Source organism: Perca fluviatilis, chromosome 12, assembly GCF_010015445.1.
Source record: "Perca fluviatilis chromosome 12, GENO_Pfluv_1.0, whole genome shotgun sequence".
Lineage (NCBI taxonomy): Eukaryota > Metazoa > Chordata > Actinopteri > Perciformes > Percidae > Perca > Perca fluviatilis.
The window spans coordinates 34,074-56,403 of record NC_053123.1 but is presented as its reverse complement, the minus strand read 5'-3'; positions in this window follow the sequence as shown (position 1 = coordinate 56,403).

Sequence of the window (22,330 nt, the reverse complement as noted above, 5' to 3'; positions counted from 1 at the left end):
AAATGTAAAAGTAGCCTAGACACGTGCTCCACAGGCATCAGACTAGCAGATGCGCACGCCACAGGGTCGGGAGTCGGGCAACTCTCGTCCGTTTGGAAGGCTTTTTAGCAGCAGTGGCGGCAGCAGCGGCGGCAGCAGCGGCGGCAGCAGCAGCGGCCGGAGAAACCAAACTCTGGTCAGGTGGCCACACGCACACATTATGTAGCAGTACAGCGTCTGTGGGAGGGCTGCGCTGCAAGCTATCCGACCACTCTATCCATCTGTCAATCTATTGCATGCTTGCACAGGGACTGTGAAAGACAACCGCTGCTGCTTCTGCTGTTTATCCAGCCGGCGCGCTCGGATTGAGCCCCGCCGCCGATGGCCAGCGAGTTCCCAGACCCGACAACGACACTCACCTCGAAAGGGAACCAGCTGCTCGTCCACAGTCACGTCGGGGCCTGGGTTGTAGAGGCGAGGCAGCCGCCGCACCCAGGCGTCCCACACGTCTCGTATGGCCGGCAGTTTGTCCGAGGCTCGTCTGGCGCCTCTCGTCTCGCGGTCGTCGAATCGCAGCAGTCGCGAGAGCGCGTGGAATCGCTTCAGCAACATTGTGGCGCGGAAAATGGCCCTGCCGCTCTCCTCGTGCCACAGGCTCTCCAGGGCCTCGTTACGGGACCTGTACACACCAGCGAGGAGCAGCAGCCCGAGGTAGCCGCGCAGCTACTCGGTGGGTCCGGGGCTCTCTGGAGCCTGTTGTTTGTCGTCGTCTTGGTCATGTTGTTCTCGTTCATCGTCCAGTTGTTGGTCCTCTTCCTCCTCTTCGTATTCGGCGCCGTGGCGGCGAGGTCGAGGGCGTCGGGGATGATACGTCGTCGAGGACCATTGTATTTCACCGTTTTTGGACACAAACCTTTCGCTCTCCTCCTCGTCCTGCTCATCCTGCTCCTCGTCCTGCTCCTCCTCATCTTGGCCCTCTTTGTCTTGTTCTTGTTCTTGTTCTTGTTCTTGTTCTTGTTCTTGTTCTTCTTCTTCTTCTTCCCTTTGCCGTACACCCTCTTGGGCTGCTGCTGCCATGTCTTCTCCTCGTTCTTGTCCTCGTTCGTCTCGGTTGTCAGCGGCGTCGTAGTCCTCTTCTCCCGCGTCGTGGCCGGCGGCGTCGCGGCAGTCCTTTTCTCCGCGGCAGTCTTTTTCTCCGTCGTGTTTGTCTCTGTCGTCTTCTGACGCACACCATTCGTCTTCCTCGTCAGAGTCGCTGTGGTCATCATTATCATTTTTTCTTCTTCTTCTTCTTCTTCTTCTTCTTCTTCTTCTTCTTCTTCTCTCTCTTCTTCTTCGTCTACTTCTTCCTCTTCTTCCTCTTTTGTGTTTTTTTCTTCCATCTCTTCCACTTGGGGGACATTGCGTGCTGCACGTGCCTCGCGCATCACGCAAACCGCGACGCGGTTGAAGCGCGCTGCGCTCTTGTTTCCTGCGCGTGTTTGAGAAAATGATGCAGCCCAAATTTAGAGTCATAAACGGGCCATGCCGGCGTCACAACCGGCTGCTGAACCGAAAAAGAGTACAAAGGTCCAAAAGAAGAAGAAGAAGCAAAGATGACAAAACAAGAAGACGAATGTGAACAGTGTATATGTGTGTGTGTGTAATAAAAGTGTATAGTAGGACGAGGGATGAGGTTTGTTTTCTTTCCCCTTTCCCTTACCATTTCTGTGTTACTACTAGCCAGCCGGCAGTCCCATGAATACCATTGAAAACGTGATGGGTCCCAGAGACCGGAAGGCCAGAGCCGCGGTAGCGGAGAAATACCATGGAAAAACGTATGGGTCACGAGACCGGGCCAGAGCCGCGGAGCAGAAAATACCATTGATTAACGTATGGGTCACAGAGACCCGAAGGTCAGAGCCGGTAGCAGAGAAATACCACGGAATAAGGTATGGGTCAGAGAGACCGAAGGCCAGCGCCGTGCAGAAAAATACCACGGAATAAGGTATGGGTCACAGAGACCCGAAGGCCAGAGCCGCGGTAGCAGAGAAATACCACGGAATAAGGTATGGGTCACAGAGACCCGAAGGCCAGAGCCGCGGTAGCAGAGAAATACCATTGAATAAGGTATGGGTCAGAGAGACCCGAAGGCCAGATCCGCGGTAGCAGGAAAATACCACGGAATAAGGTCTGGGTCAGAGAGACCCGAAGGCCAGATCCGTGGTAGCAGAAAATACCACGGAATAAGGTATGGGTCACAGAGACCCGAAGGCCAGAGCCGCGGTAGCAGAGAAATACCATTGAATAACGTATGGGTCAGAGAGACCCGAAGGCCAGAGCCGCGGTAGCAGAAAAATACCACGGAATAAGGTATGGGTCAGAGAGACCGAGGCAGAGCCCGTAGCAGAAAATACCACAGAATAAGGTATGGGTCACAGAGACCCGAAGGCCAGAGCCGGTAGCAGAAAATACCATCGGAATAAGGTATGGTTCAGAGACCGAAGGCCAGAGCGCGGTAGCAGAAAATACCACGGAATAAGGTATGGGTCAGAGAGACCCGAGCGCCAGAGCCGTACGTAGCAGAAATACCACTGAATATCGTATGGGTCGAGAGACCCGAAGGCCAGAGCCGCGGTAGCAGAAAATACCATTGAATACGTATATATCACAGAGAACCGAACGCCAGAGCGCGGTAGCAGAGAAATACCGCTGAATAACGTATGGGTCAAGAGACCCGAAAGGCAAGAGCGTGGTAGCAGAAAATACCACGGAATAAGGTATGGGTCAGAGAGACCGAAGGCCACAACAGCCGCTGTAGCAGAGAAATACCATTGAATACGTATAGGTCACAGAGACCCGAAGGCCAGAGCCGCGGTAGCAGAAAATACCATTGAATACCGTATGGGTCACAGAGACCCGAAGGCCAGAGCTGCGGTAGCAGAGAAATACCATGGAATAAGGTATGGGTCACAGAGACCCGAAGGCCAGAGCCGCGGTAGCAGAGAAATACCATTGAATAACGTATGGGTCAGAGAGACCCGAAGGCCAGAGCCGCGGTAGCAGAGAAATACCATTGAATAACGTATGGGTCAGAGAGACCCGAAGGTCAGAGCCGCGGTAGCAGAGAAATACCACTGAATAACGTATGGGTCAGAGAGACCCGAAGGCCAGGGCCGCGGTAGCAGAAAATACCACGGAATAAGATATGGGTCACAGAGACCCGAAGGCCAGAGCCGCGGTAGCAGAGAAATACCACGGAATAAGGTATGGGTCACAGAGACCCGAACGCCAGAGCGCGGTAGCAGAGAAATACCATTGAATAACGTATGGGTCAGAGAGACCCGAAGGCCAGATCCGCGGTAGCAGAAAATACCACGGAATAAGGTATGGGTCACAGAGACCAGGCCAGAGCCGCGGTAGCAAAAATTCCGGAATAAGGTATGGGTCAGAGACCCGAAAGCCAAAGCCGCTGTAGCAGAAAATACCACTGAATAAGGTATGGGTCAGAGAGACCCGAAGGCCAGAGCCGCTGTAGCAGAGAAATACCACTGAATACCGTATGGGTCAGAGAGACCCGAAGGCCAGAGCCGCGGTAGCAGAAAATACCATTGAATACCGTATGGGTCACAGAGACCCGAAGGCCAGAGCCGCGGTAGCAGAGAAATACCATGGAATAAGATATGGGTCAGAGAGACCCGAAGGCCAGAGCCGCGGTAGCAGAAAATTCCACGGAATAAGGTATGGGTCAGAGAGACCCGAAGGCCAGAGCCGCGGTAGCAGAAAATTCCACGGAATAAGGTATGGGTCAGAGAGACCCGAAGGCCAGAGCCGCGGTAGCAGAAAATACCACGGAATAAGGTATGGGTCACAGAGACCCGAAGGCCAGAGCCGCGGTAGCAGAGAAATACCACGGAATAAGGTATGGGTCACAGAGACCTGAAGGCCAGAGCCGCAGTAGCAGAAAATACCACGGAATAAGATATGGGTCAGAGAGACCCGAAGGCCAGAGCCGCGGTAGCAGAAAATTCCACGGAATAAGGTATGGGTCAGAGAGACCCGAAGGCCAGAGCCGCTGTAGCAGAGAAATACCACTGAATAAGGTATGGGTCAGAGAGACCCGAAGGCCACAGCCGCTGTAGCAGAGAAATACCACTGAATACCGTATGGGTCAGAGAGACCCGAAGGCCAGAGCCGCGGTAGCAGAAAATACCATTGAATACCGTATGGGTCACAGAGACCCGAAGGCCAGAGCCGCGGTAGCAGAGAAATACCATGGAATAAGGTATGGGTCACAGAGACCCGAAGGCCAGAGCCGCGGTAGCAGAGAAATACCATTGAATAACGTATGGGTCAGAGAGACCCGAAGGCCAGAGCCGCGGTAGCAGAGAAATACCATTGAATAACGTATGGGTCAGAGAGACCCGAAGGTCAGAGCCGCGGTAGCAGAGAAATACCACTGAATAACGTATGGGTCAGAGAGACCCGAAGGCCAGGGCCGCGGTAGCAGAAAATACCACGGAATAAGATATGGGTCACAGAGAACCGAAGGCCAGAGCCGCGGTAGCAGAGAAATACCACGGAATAAGGTATGGGTCACAGAGACCCGAAGGCCAGAGCCGCGGTAGCAGAGAAATACCATTGAATAAGGTATGGGTCAGAGAGACCCGAAGGCCAGGGCCGCGGTAGCAGAAAATACCACGGAATAAGGTCTGGGTCAGAGAGACCCGAAGGCCAGATCCGCGGTAGAGGAAAATACCACGGAATAAGGTCTGGGTCAGAGAGACCCGAAGGCCAGATCCGTGGTAGCAGAAAATACCACGGAATAAGGTATGGGTCACAGAGACGAAAGCGACAGTCGCAGCAGAGAAATACCACTGAATACCGTATGGGTCAGAGAGACCTGAAGGCCAGAGCCGCGGTAGCAGAAAATACCATTGAATACCGTATGGGTCACAGAGACCCGAAGGCCAGAGCCGCGGTAGCAGAGAAATACCATGGAATAAGGTATGGGTCACAGAGACCCGAACGCCAGAGCTGCGGTAGCAGAGAAATACCATTGAATAACGTATGGGTCAGAGAGACCCGAAGGCCAGATCCGCGGTAGCAGAAAATACCACGGAATAAGGTATGGGTCACAGAGACCTGAAGGCCAGAGCCGCGGTAGCAGAAAATTCCACGGAATAAGGTATGGGTCAGAGAGACCCGAAGGCCAGAGCCGCCGTAGCGGAGAAATACCACTGAATAAGGTATGGGTCAGAGAGACCCGAAGGCCAGAGCCGCGGTAGCAGAAAATACCATTGAATACCGTATGGGTCACAGAGACCCGAAGGCCAGAGCCGCGGTAGCAGAGAAATACCACGGAATAATATATGGGTAGAGAGACCGAAGGCCAGAGCCGCGTAGCAGAAAATTCCACGGAATAAGGTATGGGTCAGGAGAGACCAAGGCCAGAGCCGCTGCAGAAAATTCCATCGAATAAGGTATGTATCAGGAGAGACCACAGAGCCGTAGCAGAAAATACCAATGAATAAGGTAAGGTCACAGAGACCAAGGCCAGAGCCGCTGTAGCAGAGAAATACCACGAATAAGGTAAGGGTCACAGAGACCTGGAAGGCCAGAGCCGCAGTGGCAGCAGAAAATACCACGAATAAGATATGGGCCAGAGAGACCCAAGGCCAGAGCCATAGCAGAAAATTCCAGGGAATAAGGTAAGGGTCAGGAGAGACCCGAAGGCCAGAGCCGCTGTAGCAGAAAAATACCATTGGAATACCGTAGGATGGGTCACAGAGACCAAGGCCAGAGCCGCTGCAGCAGAGAAATACCTGAATAAGGTATGGGTCATGAGACCAAGGTCAGAGCCGGAAGCAGAGAAATACCATTGAATAACGTATGGGTCAGGAGAGACCCGGCCAGAGCCGCGTAGCAGAGAAATACCATTGAATAACGTGATGGGTCAGAGAGACCAAGGTCAGAGCCAGCGGGTAGCAGAGAAATACCACTGGAATAACGATGCGGGGTCAGCCAGAGACCGGGCGCTGTGAGCCGCTGCAGCAGAGAAATACCATGGAATAAGATATGGGTCAGAGAGACCCAAGGCCAGAGCCAGCGGTAGCAGAAAATTCACGGACAAGGTATGGGTCAGGAGAGACCAAGGCCAGAGCCGCTGTAGCAGAAAAATTCCACGGAATAAGGTATGGGCCGGGGAGAGACCAAGGCTGTGAGCCAAGCGGGGTAGCAGAGAAATACTCATTGGAATAACGTATGGGTCAGGAGAGACCCGAAGTCAGAGCCATGTGTAGCAGAGAAATACTACTGAATAATGTATGGGCTGGGAGAGACCAAGGCTAGGCCACAAGTGTAGCAGAAAAATAACATGGAATAAGAGGCAGTGGCTGGCAGAGACGGAAAAGGGAAGGTGTAGTAGAGAAATAATGGAAGGTAGTGGTTGGTAGTAGAATATGGAATCATCCCTTCCATTCCATATTACTGGCCATTATTTCTACTACACTTGAATCTGGTCTCTCTGACCCAAACCTTATTCCTTAGTATTTTTCTACTTGGTCTCCTTCGGTCTCTCTCCACACTTATTCCGTGGTATTTTTTCTACCGCACCAGCCTTTCCGGTCTCATGACCCATACGTTATTCAATGGTATTTCTCTGCTACAGCGGCTCTGGCCTTCGGTCTCTGCTGACCCACCACCTTATTCCGTGGTATTTTTTTTCTGCTACACGGATCTGGCCCCGGGGCTCTCTGACCCAGACCTTATTCCGTGGTATTTTCTGCTACGGCTCTGACCTCGGATCACTCCGACCCATACGTTATTCAATGGTATTTCTCTGCGCTGCTCTGGCCTTCGGGTCTCTGTGACCCATACCTTATTCAATGGTATTTCTCTGCTACAGCGGCTGTGGCCTTTGGGTCTCTCTGACCCATACCTTATTCCGTGGAATTTTCTGCTACCGCGGCTCTGGCCTTCGGGTCTCTCTGACCCATATCTTATTCCGTGGTATTTTCTGCTACCGCGGCTCTGGCCTTCAGGTCTCTGTGACCCATACCTTATTCTGTGGTATTTTCTGCTACCGCGGATCTGGCCTTCGGGTCTCTCTGACCCATACCTTATTCAGTGGAATTTCTCTGCTACCGCGGATCTGGCCTTCGGGTCTCTCTGACCCATACGTTATTCAATGGTATTTCTCTGCTACCGCAGCTCTGGCCTTCGGGTCTCTGTGACCCATACCTTATTCCATGGTATTTCTCTGCTACCGCGGCTCTTGCCTTCGGGTCTCTGTGACCCATCACGATTATTCAATGGTATTTTCTGCTACCGCGGCTCTGGCCTTCGGGTCTCTCTGACCCATACGGTATTCAGTGGTATTTCTCTGCTACAGCGGCTGTGGCCTTCGGGTCTCTCTGACCCATACCTTATTCCGTGGTATTTTCTGCTACCGCGGATCTGGCCTTCGGGTCTCTCTGACCCAGACCTTATTCCGTGGTATTTTCTGCTACCGCGGATCTGGCCTTCGGGTCTCTCTGACCCAGACCTTATTCCGTGGTATTTTCTGCTACCACGGCCCTGGCCTTCGGGTCTCTCTGACCCATACCTTATTCAATGGTATTTCTCTGCTACCGCGGCTCTGGCCTTCGGGTCTCTGTGACCCATACCTTATTCCGTGGAATTTTCTGCTATCGGCGGCTCTGGCCTTCCGGTCTCTCGACCCATATCTTATTCCGTGGTATTTTCTGCTACTGCGGCTCTGGCATTCAGGTCTCTGTGACCCTACATTTTATTCAATGGTATTTCTCTGCTACCGCGGCTCTGGCCTTCGGTCTCTGTGACCCATACCTTATTCCATGGTATTTCTCTGCTACGCGGCTCTGGCCTTCCGGATCTCTGTGACCCATACGGTATTCAATGGTATTTTCTGCTACGGCGCTCTGGCCTGGGTCTCTCTCCATCTATCGTCAGTGGTATTTCTCTGCTACAGCGGCTGTGGCCTTCGGGTCTCTCTGACCCATACCTTATTCCGTGGAATTTTCTACTACCACGGCTCTGGCCTTCGGGTCTCTCTGACCCATATCTTATTCCGTGGTATTTTCTGCTACCGCGGCTCTGGCCTTCAGGTCTCTGTGACCCATACCTTATTCCGTGGTATTTTCTGCTACCGCGGATCTGGCCTTCGGGTCTCTCTGACCCAGACCTTATTCCGTGGTATTTTTCTACTGCGGATCTGGCCTTTGGTCTCTCTGACCTAGACCTTATTCCGTGGTATTTTCTGCTACGGCCCCTGGCTTTGGGTCTCTCGACCATATACGTTATTCAGTGGTATTTCTCTGCTACCGCCGCTCTGACCGGTCTCTCTGACCCATCGTTATTCGGTGGTATTTCTCTGCTACCGCGCGGCTCTGACCTCGGATCCACTCTGACCCATCACGTTATTCAATGGTATTTCTCTGCTACCGCGCTCTGGCCTTCGGTCTCTGTGACCCATACCTTATTCAATGGTATTTCTCTGCTACAGCCGCTGTTCTCTTTTCTGACCCATACCTTATTCGTGGAATTTTCTGCTACGCGGCTCTGGCCTTCGGTCTCTCGGCCCATATCTTATTCCGTGGTATTTTTCTACTACCGTGCTCTGGCCTTCAGGTCTCTGTGACCCATATCCTTATTCTGTGGTTTTTTCTGCTACGCTGGATCTGGCCTTCGGTCTCTCGCGCCCAGACCTTATTCCGTGGTATTTTCTGCTACCGCGGCCCTGGCCGCCGGTCTCTGTGACCATAAGTTATTCAATGGTATTTCTCTGCTACCGCGGCTCTGGCCTTGGTCTCTGTGATCACGGTATTCAATGGTATTTTCTGCTACGGCTCTGGCCTTCGGTTCTCTCTGACCCATCACGGTATTCAGTGGTATTTCTCTGCTCCGGCGGCTGTGCGGGTCTCTCCCACCCATACCTTATTCAGTGGAATTTCTCTGCTACAGCGGCTCTGCGCCTGGTCTCTCTGACCATACCTTTTCCGATGGAATTTTCTGCTATCGGCTCTGGCCTTCGGTTCTCTCTGACTCATATCTTATTCGGTGTTTTTTTCTGCTACCGGCTGCGGCTCTGGCATTCAGGTCTGGTGACCCATACCTTATTCAATGGTATTTCTCTGCTAGCCGGCCTTGGTCTCTGTGACCCATACCTTATTCCATGGTATTTCTCTGCTACGGGCTCTGGCCTTGGTCTCTTGACTCATATCGGTTATTCAATGGTATTTTCTGCTAGCGGCTCGGGGGTTCTGCTGACCCATCGTTATTCAGTTGTATTTCTCTGCTACGGCTGCTTGGCCTTCGGTTCTGACCCCTTATTCGTTAGAATTTTCTACCGTGCCTGGCCTTCGGGTCTCTCTGACCCATATCTTATTCCGGGTATTTTTTTCTGCGCTGCGGCTCTGGCCTTCAGGTCTCTGTGATCATACCTTATTCCGTGGTATTTTCTGCTACAGCGGATCTGGCTTTCCGGTCTCTGTCGACCTTATTCCGTGGTATTTTCTGCTACCGCGGATCTGGCCTTCGGTCTCTCTGACCTAGACCTTATTCCGTGGTATTTTCTGCTACCGCGGCCCTGGCCTTCGGGTCTCTCTGACCCATACGTTATTCAGTGGTATTTCTCTGCTACCGCGGCTCTGACCTTCGGGTCTCTCTGACCCATACGTTATTCAGTGGTATTTCTCTGCTACCGCGGCTCTGACCTTCGGATCACTCTGACCCATACGTTATTCAATGGTATTTCTCTGCTACCGCAGCTCTGGCCTTCGGGTCTCTGTGACCCATACCTTATTCAATGGTATTTCTCTGCTACAGCGGCTGTGGCCTTTGGGTCTCTCTGACCCATACCTTATTCCGTGGAATTTTCTGCTACCGCGGCTCTGGCCTTCGGGTCTCTCTGACCCATATCTTATTCCGTGGTATTTTCTGCTACCGCGGCTCTGGCCTTCAGGTCTCTGTGACCCATACCTTATTCTGTGGTATTTTCTGCTACCGCGGATCTGGCCTTCGGGTCTCTCTGACCCAGACCTTATTCCGTGGTATTTTCTGCTACCGCGGCCCTGGCCTTCGGGTCTCTGTGACCCATACGTTATTCAATGGTATTTCTCTGCTACCGCGGCTCTGGCCTTCGGGTCTCTGTGACCCATACGGTATTCAATGGTATTTTCTGCTACCGCGGCTCTGGCCTTCGGGTCTCTCTGACCCATACGGTATTCAGTGGTATTTCTCTGCTACAGCGGCTGTGGCCTTCGGGTCTCTCTGACCCATACCTTATTCAGTGGAATTTCTCTGCTACAGCGGCTCTGGCCTTCGGGTCTCTCTGACCCATACCTTATTCCGTGGAATTTTCTGCTACCGCGGCTCTGGCCTTCGGGTCTCTCTGACCCATATCTTATTCCGTGGTATTTTCTGCTACTGCGGCTCTGGCATTCAGGTCTCTGTGACCCATACCTTATTCAATGGTATTTCTCTGCTACCGCAGCTCTGGCCTTCGGGTCTCTGTGACCCATACCTTATTCCATGGTATTTCTCTGCTACCGCGGCTCTGGCCTTCGGGTCTCTGTGACCCATACGGTATTCAATGGTATTTTCTGCTACCGCGGCTCTGGCCTTCGGGTCTCTCTGACCCATACGGTATTCAGTGGTATTTCTCTGCTACAGCGGCTGTGGCCTTCGGGTCTCTCTGACCCATACCTTATTCCGTGGAATTTTCTACTACCATGGCTCTGGCCTTCGGGTCTCTCTGACCCATATCTTATTCCGTGGTATTTTCTGCTACCGCGGCTCTGGCCTTCAGGTCTCTGTGACCCATACCTTATTCTGTGGTATTTTCTGCTACCGCGGATCTGGCCTTCGGGTCTCTCTGACCCATACCTTATTCAGTGGAATTTCTCTGCTACCGCGGATCTGGCCTTCGGGTCTCTCTGACCCATACGTTATTCAATGGTATTTCTCTGCTACCGCAGCTCTGGCCTTCGGGTCTCTGTGACCCATACCTTATTCCATGGTATTTCTCTGCTACCGCGGCTCTTGCCTTCGGGTCTCTGTGACCCATACGGTTATTCAATGGTATTTTCTGCTACCGCGGCTCTGGCCTTCGGGTCTCTCTGACCCATACGGTATTCAGTGGTATTTCTCTGCTACAGCGGCTGTGGCCTTCGGGTCTCTCTGACCCATATCTTATTCCGTGGTATTTTCTACTACCGCGGCTCTGGCCTTCAGGTCTCTGTGACCCATACCTTATTCTGTGGTATTTTCTGCTACCGCGGATCTGGCCTTCGGGTCTCTCTGACCCATACCTTATTCAGTGGAATTTCTCTGCTACCGCGGATCTGGCCTTCGGGTCTCTCTGACCCATACGTTATTCAATGGTATTTCTCTGCTACCGCAGCTCTGGCCTTCGGGTCTCTGTGACCCATACCTTATTCCATGGTATTTCTCTGCTACCGCGGCTCTTGCCTTCGGGTCTCTGTGACCCATACGGTATTCAATGGTATTTTCTGCTACCGCGGCTCTGGCCTTCGGGTCTCTCTGACCCATACGGTTATTCAGTGGTATTTCTCTGCTACAGCGGCTGTGGCCGGTCTCTCTGACCCATATCTTATTCGGTGGTATTTTCTACTACCGGCTGCTGCGTACTTCAGGTCTGTGCGCCCACTACCTTATTCTGTGGTATTTTCTGCTACCGCGGATCTGGCCTTCGGTCTCTCTGACCCAGACCTTATTCCGGGTATATTTTCTGCTACCGCGGCCCTGGCGCCGGGTCTCTGTGACCCATCACGTTATTCAATGGTATTTCTCTGCTACCGCGGCTCTGGCCTTGTTCTCTGTATCACCATGTATTCAATGGTATTTTCTGCTACCGCGGCTCTGGCCGCGGTCTCTCCGATCTACGGTATTCAGTGGTATTTCTCTGCTACGCGGCTGTGGCCTTGGTCTCTCTGACCCATACCTTATTCAGTGGAATTTCTCTGCTACGCGGCTCTGGCCTTCGGGTTCTCTCTGACCCATACCTTATTCCGTCGGAATTTTCTGCTATCGCGGCTCTGGTCGTCTCTCTGACCCATATCTTATTCCGTGGTATTTTCTGCTACTGCGGCTCTGGCATTCAGGTCTCTGTGACCCATACCTTATTCAATGGTATTTCTCTGCTACCGCAGCTCTGGCCTTCGGGTCTCTGTGACCCATACCTTATTCCATGGTATTTCTCTGCTACCGCGGCTCTGGCCTTCGGGTCTCTGTGACCCATACGGTATTCAATGGTATTTTCTGCTACGGCTCTGGCCTTCGGTCTCTCTGACCCATACGGTTATTCAGTGGTATTTCTCTGCTACGCGGCGGCCTTCGGTCTCTCTGACCCATACCTTATTCCGTTGAATTTTCTACTACCATGGCTCTGGCGCGGGTTCTCTGACCCATATCTTATTCCGTGGTATTTTCTGCTACCGCGGCTCTGGCCTTCAGGTCTCCGTGACCCATACCTTATTCTGTGGTATTTTCTGCTACCGCGGATCTGGCCTTCGGGTCTCTCTGACCCATACCTTATTCAGTGGTATTTCTCTGCTACCGCGGATCTGGCCTTCGGGTCTCTCTGACCCATACGTTATTCAATGGTATTTCTCTGCTACCGCGGCTCTGGCCTTCGGGTCTCTGTGACCCATACCTTATTCCATGGTATTTCTCTGCTACCGGCTCTTGCCTTCGGGTCTCTGTGACCCATATGGTATTCAATGGTATTTTCTGCTACCGGCTCTGGCCGTCGGTCTCTCTGACCCATACGGTATTCAGTGGTATTTCTCTGCTACAGCGTGTGGCCGCTGTTCTCTCTGACCCATACCTTATTCCGTGGTATTTTCTGCTAGCGGATCTGGCCTTCCGGGTCTGTCTGACCCAGACCTTATTCCGTGGTATTTTCTGCTACCGCGGATCTGGTCTTCGGGCCCCAGACCTTATTCCGTGGTAATTTTCTGCTACCGCGGGCCTTCGGGTCTCTGTGACCCATACCTTATTCCGTGGTATTTCTCTGCTACCGGCCCTGGCCCTTGGGCTCTCTCTGACCCATACGTTATTCAGTTGGATTTCTCTGCTACCGCCGCTCTGGCGGTCTCTCTGACCCATACGTTATTCAGTGGTATTTCTCTGCTACCGCGGCTCTGACCTTCGGATCACTCTGACCCATACGTTATTCAATGGTATTTCTCTGCTACCGCGGCTCTGGCCTTCGGGTCTCTCTGACCCATATCTTATTCCGTGGTATTTTCTGCTACCGCGGCTCTGGCCTTCAGGTCTCTGTGACCCATACCTTATTCTGTGGTATTTTCTGCTACCGCGGATCTGGCCTTCGGGTCTCTCTGACCCAGACCTTATTCCGTGGTATTTTCTGCTACCGCGGCCCTGGCCTTCGGGTCTCTGTGACCCATACGTTATTCAATGGTATTTCTCTGCTACCGCGGCTCTGGCCTTCGGGTCTCTGTGACCCATACCTTATTCCGTGGTATTTTCTGCTACCGCGGATCTGGCCTTCGGGTCTCTCTGACCCAGACCTTATTCCGTGGTATTTTCTGCTACCGCGGATCTGGCCTTCGGGTCTCTCTGACCCAGACCTTATTCCGTGGTATTTTCTGCTACCGCGGCCCTGGCCTTCGGGTCTCTGTGACCCATACCTTATTCCGTGGTATTTCTCTGCTACCGCGGCCCTGGCCTTCGGGTCTCTCTGACCCATACGTTATTCAGTGGTATTTCTCTGCTACCGCGGCTCTGACCTTCGGGTCTCTCTGACCCATACGTTATTCAGTGGTATTTCTCTGCTACCGCGGCTCTGACCTTCGGGTCTCTCTGACCCATACGTTATTCAGTGGTATTTCTCTGCTACCGCGGCTCTGACCTTCGGATCACTCTGACCCATACGTTATTCAATGGTATTTCTCTGCTACCGCGGCTCTGGCCTTCGGGTCTCTGTGACCCATACCTTATTCAATGGTATTTCTCTGCTACAGCGGCTGTGGCCTTTGGGTCTCTCTGACCCATACCTTATTCAGTGGTATTTCTCTGCTACAGCGGCTCTGGCTTTCGGTCTCTCTGACCCATACCTTATTCCGTGGAATTTTCTGCTACCGCGGCTCTGGCCTTCGGGTCTCTCTGACCCATATCTTATTCCGTGGTATTTTCTGCTACCGCGGCTCTGGCCTTCAGGTCTCTGTGACCCATACCTTATTCTGTGGTATTTTCTGCTACCGCGGATCTGGCCTTCGGGTCTCTCTGACCCAGACCTTATTCCGTGGTATTTTCTGCTACCGCGGCCCTGGCCTTCGGGTCTCTGTGACCCATACGTTATTCAATGGTATTTCTCTGCTACCGCGCTTCTGGCCTTCGGTCTCTCTGACCCATACGGTATTCAATGGTATTTTCTGCTACGGCTCTGGCCTTGGTCTCTCTGACCCCACGATCGGTATTCAGTGGTATTTTCTCTACTACGGCGTGGCCGCGGTCTCTCTGACCCATACCTTATTCAGTGGAATTTCTCTGCTGCGGCGTCTGGCCTTCGGGTCTCTCTGACCCATACCTTATTCCGTGGAATTTTCTGCTATCGCGGCTCTGGCCTTCGGGTCTCTCTGACCCATATCTTATTCCGTGGTATTTTCTGCTACTGCGGCTCTGGCATTCAGGTCTCTGTGACCCATACCTTATTCAATGGTATTTCTCTGCTACCGCAGCTCTGGCCTTCGGGTCTCTGTGACCCATACCTTATTCCATGGTATTTCTCTGCTACCGCGGCTCTGGCCTTCGGGTCTCTGTGACCCATACGGTATTCAATGGTATTTTCTGCTACGGCCTCTGGCCGGGTCTCTCCGATTCATCACGGTTATTCAGTTGTATTTCTCTGCTACGGCGGTGGGTCTCTCTGACCCATACCTTATTCCGTGGAATTTTCTACTACATGGCTCTGGCCCGGGTCTCTATCCCATATCTTATTCCGTGGTATTTTCTGCTGCGGCTCTGGCCTTCAGGTCTCTGCCTATACCTTATTCCGTGGTATTTTCTGCTACCGGATCTGGCATTCGGGTCTCTGTGACACACCTTATTCCGTGGTATTTTCTCCTACGGCCCCTGGCCTTCGGGTCGCTCCCATACCTTATTCCGTGGAATTTTCTGCTATCGGCTCTGGCCTTCGGGTCTCTCTGACCCATATCTTATTCCGTGGTATTTTCTGCTACGCGGCTCTGGCATTCAGGTCTCTGTGACTCCATACCTTATTCAATGGTATTTCTCTGCTACCGCAGCTCTGGCCCCCTTATTCAATGGTATTTCTCTGCTACAGCGGCTCTGGCTTCCGGTCTCTATGAACCATATCTTATTCCGGGTGGTTTTTTTCTGCTACGCCTCTGGCTTTCAGGTCTCTGTGATCCATACCTTATTCTGTGGTATTTTCTGCTACAGCGGATCTGCTCTGGTCTCTGACCCAGACCTTATTCCGTGGTATTTTTCCTCTACACGGATCTGGCCTGGTCTCTCTGACCCAGACCTTATTCCGTGGTATTTTCTGCTACCGGCCCTGGCCTTCCGGTCTCTCTGACCTCCTTATTCAATGGTATTTCTCTGCTACCGCGGCTCTGGCTTTGGTCTCTGTGACCCATACCTTATTCCGTTGTTATTTCTCTGCTACCGGCTCTGGCCTCGGTTCTCTGTGCCCATATCTTATTCCGTGGTTTATTTTTTGCTACTGCGGCCCTGGCCTTCGGGTCTCTCGGCCCATACGTTATTCAGTGGTATTTCTCTGCTACCGGCGGCTCTGACCTTCGGGTCTCTCTGACCATAAACGTTATTCAATGGTATTTCTCTGCTACCGCGGCTCTGGCCGGGTCTCTCTGATCCATACGTTATTCAATGGTATTTCTCTGCTTCCGCGGCTCTGACCTTGGTCTCTGTGACCCATACCTTATTCAGTGGAATTTCTCTGCCACGGGCTCTGGCCTCGTTCTCTCTGACCCATACCTTATTCCGTGGATTTTTCTGCTATCGCCGGCTCTGGCCGGGTCTCTCTGACCATATCTTATTTCGTGGTATTTTCTGCTACGTGGGCTGGCATTCAGGTCTCTGCTCCATACCTTATTCAATGGTTATTTCTCTGCTACACGGCTCTGGCCTTCGGCTCTGTGATCCATACCTTATTCCATGGTATTTCTCTGCTACGCCTCTGGCCGCGGTCTCTGCTTGACCTACGATTATTCAATGGTATTTTCTGCTACCGGCCTCTGACCGTTCTCTCGGTTTACGGTTATTCAGTGGTATTTCTCTGCTACGGCTGTGGCCCGGTCTCTCTGACCCATACCTTATTCCGTGGAATTTTCTACTACCATGGCTCTGGCCGCGGTCTCTCTGACCCATATCTTATTCCGTGGTATTTTCTACTACCCGGCTCTGGCTGGGTCTCTGTGATTATACCTTATTCCGTGGTATTTTCTGCTACAGCGGATCTGGCCTTCGGGTCTCTCTGATAGACCTTATTTCGATGGTTATTTTTCTACAGGCTAGCCTTCCGGTTCTCTCTACGATCCATACCTTATTCGGTTGGAATTTTCTGCTATCGGCTCTGGCCCGGGTTCTCTGACCCATATCTTATTCCGTTATTTCCATTCTCTACTGCGGCCCTTATTCCTTCTCCTTCTTTTTCTGGCATTGGTCTCCTATGACTCCATATCCTTATTCCATGGTATTTCTACCTCCTACCGTCTCTCCTGGCCTACCTTATTCATGGTATTTCTCTGCTACGTGAATCTGCCTTGGTCTCTGTGAGCCCATATCCATTATTTTCCCCATGGTATTTTCTGCTACGCTCCCAGCCCTCAGGTCTCTGTGACCTTCCTACCTTATCTCTGTCATTTTTCCTTTCCTGCTGCCACCGCCCCTTATCTGTCCTTGCTCTTCCTTCTCTGCCCAGCCCTATATTCCATGTCTTTTTCTACTACTTTTCTTGCTTGGTCTCTCTCCCACTCATTTATTTCGTCGTATTTTCTGCAACCTTGGGTAGATTCTCTCTGCCCATCCACCTTTTGTTATTCAATGAGTATTTCCTCCTTGCTCTGCTGCCATATTCTATGTGTTCCTTCCTTGTGTCTCTGTGGCCATACCTTATTCGTGGTATTTCTCACTTGCTATGTGTGGTTCCTGCTTTTCATTATCTGTGTGTGTTTCTCCCCATGCTGTTCTTTTTCCACACCCCTCTTGTGTGTATTTTTCTTGGGCTCTTGTGCTGTGTGTTCTCTGACTGTTCTCATCTTGTTGTGTATTCCTCTCTTGTACCTCTTGGTCTCTCTTTTGTATCCACCCATGTTGTTGCTGTGTTAGCTCTCATGGCCTTGGTCTCCTTGAGATACCTTGTATGGTATTTCTCTGTCTCTCCCTTGGTCTCCCTCTGCCTTCTCCTGGGCTCGTGTCCTCGCCACTTTATTTCCTTCCGTATTTCCTACCTGTGCGTGGCCTACCACGTTGCCTTCGTCTCTCTGACCGTATTCATGCGTATTTTTGTGCTAGGCTCTGGTGTGTGTCTTATCTGATTTTCGTGGTTTCTCGCACGGGCGTGGCTTGGTCTCTCCCATTCAGTGGGGTTTTACTGTTACCTCTCTCTGACTTCTTCTTATCTTCCATTCGTGGTATTTTCTGTAGTCTCTTGTGGATTTGTTCTGTTGGTCTTCTCCCTCTCTCCTCTCTCTCTCCTCTCTCTCTTCTCACTTCCTTTCCTCCTTCTCCATTTTCCTACCTCTTTCTTGCTACTTGTGTGCTTGTTCTCTCTCCTTCAATTCGATTTTTCTTTTTTTTTTGTGTGCCTCCTAGATCTGTGTATTTTTCTTAAGTGTTTTTTTGTTTTTTTTGTTCCTCTTTTTTTGTGATTTCTGTGTTATGTGATTTCTTCCTCTGTTATATCTTTATTCATGTATTTTTCTCTTCTTGTTTTTTTACCTTATCAGTGATTTCTCTGTGTGTGTTTATTTTTTTGTGTCTCTCCCTACCCATATTATTCAGTGGAGTGATTTCTCTGCTGCTTATGGGTTTGGTTATTCATATTTTTTATGCTCCTATGATTATTATGGGTGGTATTTTTCTCTGGCGGGTCTCTCTTATTATCTTATTCGTGGTGGTTTTTTTGCGCTCTCTTCAGGTCTCTGCCATACCTTATTCTGTGGTATTTTCTACTAATCTGTATGGTCTCTCTGACCCAGTATTCTGGTATTTTCTGCTACATGCTGGTTGTCCCCCTTTTTCCGTTTCCCTACCTTATTCCATGGTATTTCTCTGCTACAGCCGGATCTGGCCTTCCGGGTCCTCTGTGACCATCACCTTATTCAATGGTAGTATTTTCTGCTACGGCGGATCTGACTTGGATCTCTATAATATCTGTATTCAATTGGTATTTCTCTGCTTGCGGCTGTGACCCGTCTCTTGTGACCTTACCGTATTCAATCGTATTTTCTGCTACGCTCTGACCGGGTCTCTCTGCTCATATCGATTATTCCATGGTATTTTCTGCTATCGCAGCTCTGGCCGTCCGGTCTCTCTGCCATTATCATTATTCCATTGGTATTTTCTCTACTGTGGCTTTTCGGTCTCTGTGACCCCATACCTTATTCAATGGTATTTCTCTGCTGCATTGCTCAGCCTTCGGGTCTCTGCGATTCATACCTTATTCCATTGTTATTTCTCTGCTACGCTCTGACCTGATCGGGTCTCTGACCCGTATCTGATTATTCCATTAAGTATTTTTTCTGCTACCGGCACTTGGCATTCAGGTCCTCTCTGATTATACCTACGTATTCATTGGTATTTTTCTGCTAGCGGTCTGGCCTTAGTTCTCTCCTGACCCATCACGTTATTCAATTAGTATTTCTCTTCTACCTGGCTCTGATAGAAGGTCTCTCGGTTATATGCTTATTCGTGGTGTTTTCTGCTACGGGCCTTCGGTCTCTGTGACCCCATCGTTATTCAATGGTGTTATACTGGATCGTGGTAGGTTCTCTGTGATACATACCTTATTCTGGTATTTTCTGCTGCAGCGGATCTGGCATGGTCTCTCTGACCCGCCTTGATCATTGGTGTTTTTCTGCTACTGGCGGCTCTGGTACTCAGTTCTCCTGTGACCCTATACCTTATTCAATGGTATTTTTCTGCTACGTTGGCTCTGGCCTTCGGGTCCTCTGTGATCATATCATTATTCCATTGGTATTTTCTCTACATGGCTCTGGCCTGAGGTCTCTGTATTATACATAACCTTATTCTGTGGTATTTTCTGCTACAGCGGATCTGTAGGATGTCTCTATTTGAACCTTATTCCGTGGTATTTTCTGTATCACGGATCTGGCCTTGTCTCTGGCCCATAGTTGATTCGGTGGTATTTGTTCTGCTGCTACACGGCTCTGGCCTTCGGATCTCTCTGGCCCATACTTTATTCAATGGTATTTCTCTGCTACGCTGGATCTGGCTTTTAAGGATCTCCTGTGGCCCATACCTTAATTCCATTAGGTAATTTTCCTCTCCACGCATTGGACTGCCTATCAGTTCCTCCTCAGTACATCATCTTAATTCCATTGGTATTTTTCTGCTTCTCATGGCTATAGCCTTCGGATTCTCTCTGACATACGTTATTCAGTGGTATTTTCTGCTCACCGCGGCTCGGACCTTCCGGTTCTAGGCACTCCACGTTGTTACTCGTATTTCTCTGCTACCTTGGCTCTAGCGCCGGGTCTCTCTGACCCATCGTTATTCAATGGTATTTCTCTGCTTCCAGCGGCTCTGACCTTGGTCTCTGTATTATAACCTTATTCATAGGTAATTTCTCACTACAGCGGCTCTGGCCTTAGGCTCTCTGTGACCCATCACGGTATTCAATGGTATTTTCTGCTGCGGCGGCTCCTGGCCTTCCGGGTCTCCTCTATTATACGGTATTCAGTGGTATTTCTCTTTACAGCGGCTGTATGGTCTCTGACCCTTCACCTTGTCCAGTGGAGATTTCTCTGCTACAGCGGCTCTGGCCTTGGTCTCTCTCTGACCCATACCTTATTCCGTGGAATTTTTCTGCTGCTCCAACCGGCTAGCCGGGTCTCTCTGACCCATATCTTATTCCGTGAGTATTTTTCTGCTACTGCGGCTCTTGGCCTTCGGGTCTCTGGCCATATCTTATTCGTGGTATTTCTGCTACGGCTCTGGCCCTTCCGGGTCTCTGTATTACCTTCTTTATTCATTGTAATTATTTTCTGCTACGGGCCGCCTGTGCGTCTCTGGCTCCATCCGTTATTCCGATGGTATTTCTGCTGTTGCTCCTGGCCTTGGGTCTCTCTGCCTCTTTTTTTTTTGGAAGGCTCAGCCTTGGTCTCTCTGCACCCACATCACGGTATTCAGTGGTGATTTCTCTCGCTGCTATAGCCTTGGTATTCTAGGTGGTATGCTTGATGATGGTATTTCTCTCTACAGTGGATCCTGGCCTTCGGTCTTTCTCCACAGACCCATACCTTATTCAATGGATTTTTCTGCTACCAGCGGAAACCGCGGCTTGGTCCTGTTATGACCCGCTTATTCAGCTGGTATTTTACCTGCTCCAGCGGCTCTTGGTCTCTGTACCCATACATGTTATTCAGTGGTATTTTTCTCCTACGCGTTGCTCCTGGCCCGTTGTCTCTATTGACCCATCTACGTTATTCCATGGTGATTTCTCCTATGCGGCGGCTCTGGCGCCAGATTCATGGCGGTCCCATGTATTATACGGTATTCATGGTATATTTCTGCATACAGCTCCTGGCCTTCAAGGTCTCTCTTACCCTTATACTGTATTCCATTGGTATTTCTTCTGCAAGCGGCTCACCTGCCTTTCGGTCTCTCGTGACCCACATTTATTCAGTGGTATTTCCTGCTACACGGCTCTGATTGGTCTCTGACCCACCTATCCGTGATTTTCATACGCTTCTGCGAGCTCCTGGCCTGCCGTTCTCATATGACCTTATTCCGTGGTATTTTCTGCTATTGGCTCCTGACATGCCGTGTCTCTGACCCCATACGTTATCCCAGTTATTTTCTGCTACCGCGAAGTACTCTGGCCTTCGGATCTCCTCTGACCCTTACCGTATTCCGCCAATGGTATTTCTCTGCTTCCCGCGGCTCTGGCCTTCGGGTCTCTGTAACCCACATACATTATTCCATGGTGCGCTTCTACTGCTACGCTGCCGGTCTCTGTGACCTCATCTGGGTATTCAATGGGTATTTTCTGCTACGCTGGCTCTGCCATGACCTCTTTATTATCGTTATTCAGTGGTATTTCTCTGCAATAGCGTTCTATGGCCTTGGGTCTCTGGCGGCCCCATCACGTTATTCAGTGGTATTTCTCTGCTACAGCGTTACTCTGACGCCGGTCTCTGTGACCCATACCTTATTCCCGTGGTGGTATTTTCTGCTACAGATCACTTGCCTTCGGTCTCCTGACGCTTATCTGTTATTGAGTGGTATTTCAATCTTACCCAGCTCTGGCGTTCGGGTCTCTATGACCCATACCTTATTCCTGGTATTTCTCTCTGCTACGGCGGCTCTGGCCTTTCGGGTCTCTGTGACCGCTTAATGCAATGTGAAAAACCGCGTTCTACCAAATCCTTCATTTAAAGTCCACATTAGAATTAAGTTCCTCAGATGGGTGGAAACTCATATTTGCTCTTAGAGGTAAATTTGCGTGGAATATGGCTCGTTTGTCATTGGTCTAGAGGGTATGATTCTCGCTAGAAACATATGAGTTTATTAAATCCGCAGTTACACTAAGCTTTTCATTCACGATTCTGCTGTCACTGACTGAAATATTCAAGTTCGAAATTTGGTAAAGCGTTGGCGGCATCAAAAGTGATACAAAACTGAATCTAGCCAGTGGAGCCATGGATAGAAACCCTTACCAAACAAACTACTTGACTAACACCTTTCAAGTCAATGACAGATCGAGACGCATTTCCTTGATTGAAATTACTAAAATGAGAATCATTGTTACGACATCTTTTCTAAAGAGTCCTTCGAGGGTTCTTCCAAATCCTTCATTTAAAGTCGACATTAAATTAGATTCATCAGATGATGGTGGAAACTAAGCATATTTGCTCTCAGAGGTAAATTTAATTAAGCAGGATATGGCTATCGTTTGTCATTGGTCTAGGGGTATGATTCTCGCTAGAAAGCTTATATGAGTTTATTAAGTCACAGTTACACACTAAGCTTTTTCATTACGATTCTGCTGTCACTTTTGACTGAAATATTCAAGTTCGAAATTTGGTAAAACGTTGGCATCAAAAGTAATCACAAAGCTGAATCTGGCAGTGGAGCCATG